Here is an 8,139-nt window from a genome sequence, read left to right on the forward strand (position 1 = left end):
CCTTTCTGCTGTGGAAGCCCTTTTGTCTGATTATCTTTTCATAGGATCACAGAATCATTAAAGTTGGAAAAGACCTCAAAATCATTGATGCCAACTTGTGACCAAACACCCCCTTGTCAAGTAAACAGCACTGAGTGCCACAATCTGTCATTCCTTGGACACCTCCAGGGAAGGAGATTCCAGAACTTCTCTGGGCAGCCCCTTCCAGCGCTTGACCACTCTTTCAGTGCAGAAATTCTTTCTGATGTCCAGCCTGAACCTCCCCTGGCACATCCTGAGGCCTTTTCCTCATGTCCAGGGGCTTGTTGCCAGGGAGAAGAGACCAATCTCCACCTGGCTACAGCCTTCTTTTGGTGATTTGTTGAGAGTGATAAGTTTTCTGCTGAGCCTCCTTTTCTCCAGGTTTTTACCCCTTCCCCTTAATTTTCTGCATCTCCCATCCTCTATTTCCCATGGCATGTAAATTAATTTCAATTCCTCCTTCCCTTCACCCTTGAGAGAAATGGATTTGTAAAGAATTTTTAAAATTTGGCATAGAGTTCACACAGCCTTGTACATCTATATGTAAACACTGGGATAAGGTGTGTTGACTTAAGAAGACTATGGAATAGAGATTACATTATTGAGAGAGAGATTGAACTGGAAATAAGTTTCAACAAGTTTCAAAATTTGACTTTGTGAAAAGACCAGATATTTTAGAGAATTAGAACTGTGAAAGAAGCATTGTAGCAGGGCTACGTGGAGAAAAAATATAAGTAATTTGTGTTAGAAGTAATAATAAGTTTTGTGTAGCGAAAGCTGAGAGGCTGAAAAACATTGATAAGGTGTTGTAACCAAGAAATAAGTCAGCTTCTGATAGAGTGGTGTTGAGTTTTACACTTCCTGTGTCTCACTATTTTATTCTTGTGTCTCACATTTTATTCTATTATCAGTCTCATCGTGACTGATAATAGAATAAAATCTTTTAAAATGCCTCTCAGTTATCCCACCTCTGTAAAACCGAAGAAAACCAACACACCCTACTTCCTTTAAAGAAGGGAGAGGGGGGGAAAAGGCAATTTTTTTAATAAAATGAACTAACTCCATGATGTGTCCAGCATGAAAAGCCCTGTCCCAGTTGCTGTAGGGTCTCTGTGGCTCTGGGCCCACGTGCAGGAGCCCGGGGGGCACAGCCCCAGGGCAGAGCAGCCCAGCCAGCCCTGCTGCAGTGCCTTGGCACAGCCACAGCCCCACGGCTGCACAGATGCCTCCTCTGGAGAAAACCTTGTACAGACACGCTGTGAGTGCACTCCACTCTGGTTTTGTTCCAGCACCATGGAGCAGGCTGAAGAATCAACTGGAACTTGCAAAGCTTTGCTTTGTAGATTTTCCTGCAGGTCTGCTGTCTTCTCTAGTCACATCTCACAAAGAAAATAAATTAAATATTATGGAATAACAGAATGATTTATGTTGGAAAGGAGTTTAGAAATCATTCAGTTCCAACCTCCTGCCATGGGCAGGGACACCTTCCACTATCCCAGGCTGCTCCAAGCCCCATTCAGCCTGGCCTTGGACACTTCCAGGGATTCAGGGGCAGCCACAGCTGCTCTGGGCACCCTGGGCCAGGGCCTCACCATCCCCATAAAAAATTTCTTCCCAATATCCCCTCTAATCCTGTCCTCTTTCAGTTTAAAGCCATTCCTTCTGTCCTCTCACTCCACTTGTTTTCCAAAGTCCCTCTCCAGCTCTTCTGGAGCCCCTTCAGGCCCTGCAAGGGGGCTCTGAGCTCTCCCTGGATCCATCTCTTCTCCAGGTGAACATTCCCAGCTCTCCCAGCCTGGCTCCAGAGCAGAGGGGCTCCAGCCCTTAGACCAAATCTGTGTTCCAAATTTGACCTCTCTCTAACAGGTCCATGTCCTCCTTATGTTGGAGATCCCAGAGCTGGATCCAGCACTGCAGGTGAGGATTCTCCAGAGCAGAGTGGAGGGGCAGAATCCCCTCCCTCGACTTGCTGCCCACCCTTCTTTTGATGCAGCCAGGGCATGATTGACTTTCTGGGCTGGGAGTGCTCAGTGCTGGGTCCTGTCCAGACTCTCACCACTTCTCAGGGCTGCTTTCAATCCATTCCCTGCCCAACATTTTGTTTTTATGCTTGAGATTGCCCCAACCCAGGTGCAGCACCCTGCACTTGGCCTTGTTGCCCTTCACGAGGTTTGTACAGTCCCACCTCTCCAGCCTGTCCTTTGGCACCTTCTCTGCTCTCCTAAATGTCCACCACACCACCACCTCACTGTCCTTGGCCCAATTCCTGAGGATGCCCTCTATAATGATGAGGGCATTAGATGATGTAGGACAGGAAAAACTTCACAGCAAAATGTTTGTTCTTACCACAAAAACTCATCTGCGTTCACTCTGCAGGCTTAAGGAAGCTCTTCCCCCGCTCCAAAAAACCCACAAGAAAGCAAAAACAAAGCCCTCTCAGTGTTCTCTCAAAACTTCCAGAATTTATGGCAGTCCTACCTCAAAAGCCCCGCAGTGAGATGCTGCCTTAGCTTGCTAAGCAGGGAAGAAGACTCCCAGGTGTTCAATTATTGTGTGCTGATCCAACATCTGCTCCCTATCTTTCCCAGGAGAAGGGCAGTGGGCCAAGAGAATCATCCAGTGGCCCATATCCAGCAGCAGTTGGACTGCCTCAGATGATCTCAGCTGATTTTAGTATCAGGTTTCCTACTGAAGTAGTGAGGAGAGGCTGTCCAAGAACTTTGTTCCCCAAAGAAGTCCATTTTTATGAGTAGAAAAACAATTAAGCCACTCGCAAGTGGTGTTTTATAGTTATCCTCCCGAGCAGTCAGTTAAATAGGTTTTTATTATTTAAGTATGTGTAAAGCACAGTAACCATTTATGGCTGCTGTGAGGCACTGAAGGGGGCAGGAGGAGGCTTCCTGAGGGCAAAGTGTGAGTTCCTACTGATGACCTTGACATCCATCCATCATCCATCAATCCATCCATCTATTTCTCCATCCATCCATCCATCCATATCACCATCCATCCGTCCTCCATGGATCCACCAATCCATCCATCCATCCATCCATCCATCCATCCATCCATCCATCCATCCCCCATCCATCATCCCTCCCTTATCATACATCCTTCCTTCCATCCATCCATCATCCATCCATCATCCATCCATCCATCCATCCATCCATCCATCCATCCATCCATCCATCCATCATCCATCCTCCTCCTCAGTTAAGCTGGTTGCAGGAATATTTGCTGAGACTGGGTTAAAGATATTTTATTTATTATTTGAGGTTCTTGCTCTTTCATTTTGACAGCTGAGGTGTGATTTAATTATCTGGACAACCAGGTCTGAGCTGCCAAGCACCTCTGCCTTCATGTTAAGGTCAAGTGTTATCAGTGCAGCCACTGGAATTTGAGGCAAAATCCATCCCAGTGGATTAATCAATCCCAAGGAGATACTGGAAGCAGCTCCAAGGAGCTGTGTCCTAGATGTGCCTGTTTCTCTCCACTCTAGACCTCTAAGGGTTAATGAGATGAATCCCTCTTTCACTATCAGGCTTGACAAGCCTGGAATGTTGAGGCTCACCCACATGGTTTGTTCTGCTCTGCTGAACAAGAACTGCCCCCAGACAGTGCCACAGCCTCCCACCCACGCTGAGATCCTCCTGCCAGGCCTGACTGGCCTGCAGATCCTCTGCTGGATGGCCAAGCTCTGCTGGGCATCCAAAGGACACCCAGAGGAAAGTAAAATTCTCTTGTGCAGTGTGAGGTTGAAAAATACCTCCTGACAGGTGGGACCCTCTGGCCTGCATATTCTTCAGTCGCTTCCCACCAAGCAGAAGATTCCCAACAGTCAGAAAGAGACATTTCCTGGTTCCTGAGGACAAGATCTCCTGGGAGTATTATGCAGACAGTGCAGTCACTTGTTTAGCCATGTTTAGCCAGAAATGTCTTCAAACAGCTGCACTGTTTGGAGACATTTCTGCTCCTAGAACTGTGTCCACAGACCGGGGAATGCAGCATCCTAAATCCCTCACCTGTTGTGGTCCCTGGAACGTTCCTGGTGGGTAGACAAAGGTCTGCACCACTGTGTTAAAAGGCGGTGATACAAACCCTGAACCTGAAGAGCAGCAGGTTCCCCCCCTGTTCCCCACCTATTGGGTGACTACTTTTACTTTTGTTCCAGATTGCAATACAAGATGTTTTCCATTACCATCTGTATGGCAGATTACCTTTGTCAAGTGGGCAGTTTGCCTTATCTCTCTCTTTGAGTGATCACACCCACTCCTCCCTTGGGAGGGGACATCTGCTGATAACAGCTATTGAATGTCACTGCATGGCTGATAAGAACTACAGCATCCCATTGGGAGATGTGAGCCCAGAGGGAGGAGCCAAGCATTCCTACCCAGATATAATCCAGAGGTTTTGAGACACCAGCACGGCTTCTCCACTGGATTCCCCAGAGGAACAGCAGCTGCCTCTCCTTCCACTGGATCTCCAGAGGAAGAATCCATCCTTCTCTACAGGATCCCTGCTCCAGCAGAACCACCCCTGACACTGCAGGAGGGCTGAGCCACAATTCCAATGGGACTGCCACCAACAGCCTGACCCACAGGGTTTCAGGTTGGGTTCTGACTCTGTCAGTGTTCTTCTAGTGTACTGCATTATTTGTTTTATCCCTTTACTTTTCTTCCCTATTAAAGAACTGTTATTTACTGCTCCCATATTTTTTGCCCAAGAGCCCCTTAATTTAAAATTTATAGCAATTCAGAGGGGTGGGGAGCGTTTACATTCTCCATTTCAGGGGAGGCTCCTGCCTTCCTTAGCAGACTCCTGTCTTTCCAAACCAAGACAACTTTTTAGCAAATATAAAGTTGATGATCCCAACGAGCTGTGCACCTCAGGACGCTGGAAGGTGTCACAGCATCCACCAGTGAGAGCTTAGTGCTGGAAATTCCATCCCAGCTCATTGGACAGAAGGCTCTTGAACTCAATACCCTCAAAAGGAATTTATTTGAAACAAACCCCTTGATTCCTGTTTCCAATCATTCATCTCCTGCAGCTCTTCTAGGAATGTTTTAGATCCACAAAATCTACTGAAAGAGTGAAAAGTTCAAGTGCAAGTCTCCAGTATCCCGCTGCTTTTGAAGTCAAGAGTACAGTCACGAATAAATTCAGGATTTTTCTCCCTACCTGACCTCCCTCCTCATTTTGGAGCTCCTGCTTGGCATGAGGACAGAATTTGTTCATTCCTCTTCTCAGGTAAATAAGCTACAGATGCCCTTTGACAACCCCTTGTGATTCATGATCAGCTGTTTAAAGAAATTGCATTGTGTGAATCATCCTTCCAATGGAAGTTACATCCCCACTGAAGGGAGTCAGCAGAAGAGAATGTATGTGAGCTCCTCTGAGACAGTGAAAACAGGTAAAGTTGTGATGAACAAGGCACAACAGAAGGTCATTGTGGGAATTATACCTGTGGAATTGTTCTGGATTAGGAGCCTTCAACTTTCAATGGAGACAACTGAGACAGAAAAAGGTGTGAATTTATACAAATGGTGTTGAGAAGGCAAATAAGGAAAAAAACCATCCACTGTCCTTCCAAATGCAAGGATGGAAAGATGCCAGAAAAGAAAAAAAAAATCAGGGAGGCCTGGTTCAAAGCAACAAAAAGGTTTTCAACTAAAAATGTGACATGACCTGACAGATGCTATAAGCTTCCAAGGACTCAAAGCTACTCCATGGAAAAAAAGTCCATAAAGGCAATTAAACATCATGAGACCACTTCTGGCTCAGAAAGTTTGTGAAACACTTTTAAGTAGATTCTGGGAGATAATTTAGAGCAGTTCCGTTAATTCTTTCCCCTTGCTCATATTCTTCATAGGACCTTGCTAGACGTGCTGGTTTCTGGTCCAACTCAGTACAGACATTCTTACATTTTGTGTTGTCACCCCTTGTCACCCACCAGCAACTCCAAGTCCTTCCCCACAGGGCTGCTCCCAACCCATTCTCCTGCCAGCCTGTGTTGATACCAGGGGGTGCCTCAAACACCTGCAGGACCTCACACTTGGCCTTGCTGGACCTCATGAGGTCCACGTGGGTCACTTCAGTGTGCCCTGGTGGCCAAGCAGGCCAATGGCTCCTGGCCTGGCTCAGCAATGGAGTGGCCAGCAGGAGCAGGGAGCTCATTGTGCCCCTGCCCTGGGCACTGCTGGGGTCACACCTCGGGTGCTGTGCCCAGCTCTGGCCCCTCAGCTTGGAAAGGACCTGGGGACACTGAGCACATCCAGAGGGGACAGCGAGGCTGGAGAGGGGCTGGGAACACAAACCCTGTGAGGAACCCTGAGGGAGCTGGGGGTGCCCAGCCTGGAGAAAAGGAGACTCAGGGCTGCCCCCATCACTCTCTGCAGCTCCTGAAAGGTGCCTGTGCTCAGCTGGGGCTGGGCTCTGTCTGCAGCAGCACTGACACAGCCAGAGCACACAGCCTCGAGCTGCACCAAGGGAAATACAGGCTGGATAGCAGGGAAAAGTTTTTCACAGAAAGAGTGATAAAGTTCTGGAATGGCTGCCCAGGGAGGTGGTGCAGTCCCCATCCCTGGGTGTGTTTAACAAAGCCTGGATGTGGCACTGGGTGCCAGGGTTGAGTTGATTGGTTGGGGCTGGATTGGACTCGATGATTTTGAAGGTCTCTTCCAACCTTGTGATTCTGTGATTCTGGAGCTTGTCCAGGTCCCCCTGGATGGCCCCATCCTTCAGGAAGGTCACTGCAGCCTCAGCGTGGTGCCAGCTGCAAATTAGCCAGGGTTGTGCTCAGTGTCACTGTCTGTGTCATTAATGAAGATTTTCATCAGTGCTGACCCAAATAAAAGCACTGGGGGGACACCAGTGATGTCCATTAGAACATGAACCACTGACCACATTGAACCATTGACCATAACCCACTGGATGTGATCAATTCCTAATCCACTCATCAATTTCACCTCTTTCTATTTTCTGAGAAGGGTGTTGGGGATAAGATGTGCCAAAGGCTTTACAGAATTACAGATAAATGATGTCTGCAGCCCTCCCCTTGTCCCCTGATGGAGTCACCCCATCAGGGAAGGACACTGGGCTGGTCAGGCAGGATGTGCTTTTGGCAAAGCTGTCCTGAATCACTTCCCTGTTCTCCAGGAGCCTCAGCACAGCTCCCAGGAGGATCTGTTCCATGATCTTTCCAGGCACAGAGGTGAGGCTGACAGGTCAGGAGTTCCCAGGGCCCTCCTTTCTACCTTTTTAAAAAATTCTTTCAAGTTTCCCATTTTTCCATTCCAAGGGACTTCCCATTCACCAAGGACTTTACTTGACTATCAGATAAATATGTAATTTACAGGAATATATTTTATTAATATACCCTTAAATATGTGTTATGTAATTTATTATATAAATTTCTATTTCAATCTGAGTCAAAAGCTGCAGCATTCTTGCAGTTCTGCTTATAACTTCTCTATTGCTACGTGGCCAAGATTCATCTTACCACACTTTAGATGTTTAGATGGATGAATTTTTGAGGAATTTCTGTGTTCTATGTCCTCTGTTTCTGGGGAATGAGCCCTCCTGTGACCATCAGGGGATTTCAGAAACATCTGGAAATCTCTCTCCTTCCAGAACCTGGATAAAACTGAAATTGGAAGAGAGACCAACAATGTTTACACTGTGTTTACATACTTGGCACTCACTGAAGGAATTGTATGTTGTTATCTGACAGCGCCTCTTTATCAGGAGGAAAAGACATGCAGAGTCTCAAAGAGCACAAAAAGGTCCTTTGTGTCTGACAGAAAATAAAGCTGACGATGAGAACTTCCAGTTCCATGGGAGTGTGGAAGGAGCCTGCTGGTCAAACTGCACTTTGAGCCCAGGCTGGGGCTCTGGATTTTGTCATGAGGAGCCTGTGAACCTCCTGAGGTCATATCTGAACTGATATTCAGCTTCCAAATGGAAGACACCAGCTACTCCCGCAGCTGAGAGCCAGCCCACGGATTTCTCTTCAGCTGCTTTATTCCTGCAAGTCCAATTCTCCAACCATTCACATCCAAGGACAAACAATCATTGCTGAGTGAAGCTTTCTGCCTTCTAGAAGCCATGGAATCAATGAGGTTGGAA

The sequence above is a fragment of the Zonotrichia albicollis genome, chromosome 1 (genome assembly GCF_047830755.1).
Source record: "Zonotrichia albicollis isolate bZonAlb1 chromosome 1, bZonAlb1.hap1, whole genome shotgun sequence".
Lineage (NCBI taxonomy): Eukaryota > Metazoa > Chordata > Aves > Passeriformes > Passerellidae > Zonotrichia > Zonotrichia albicollis.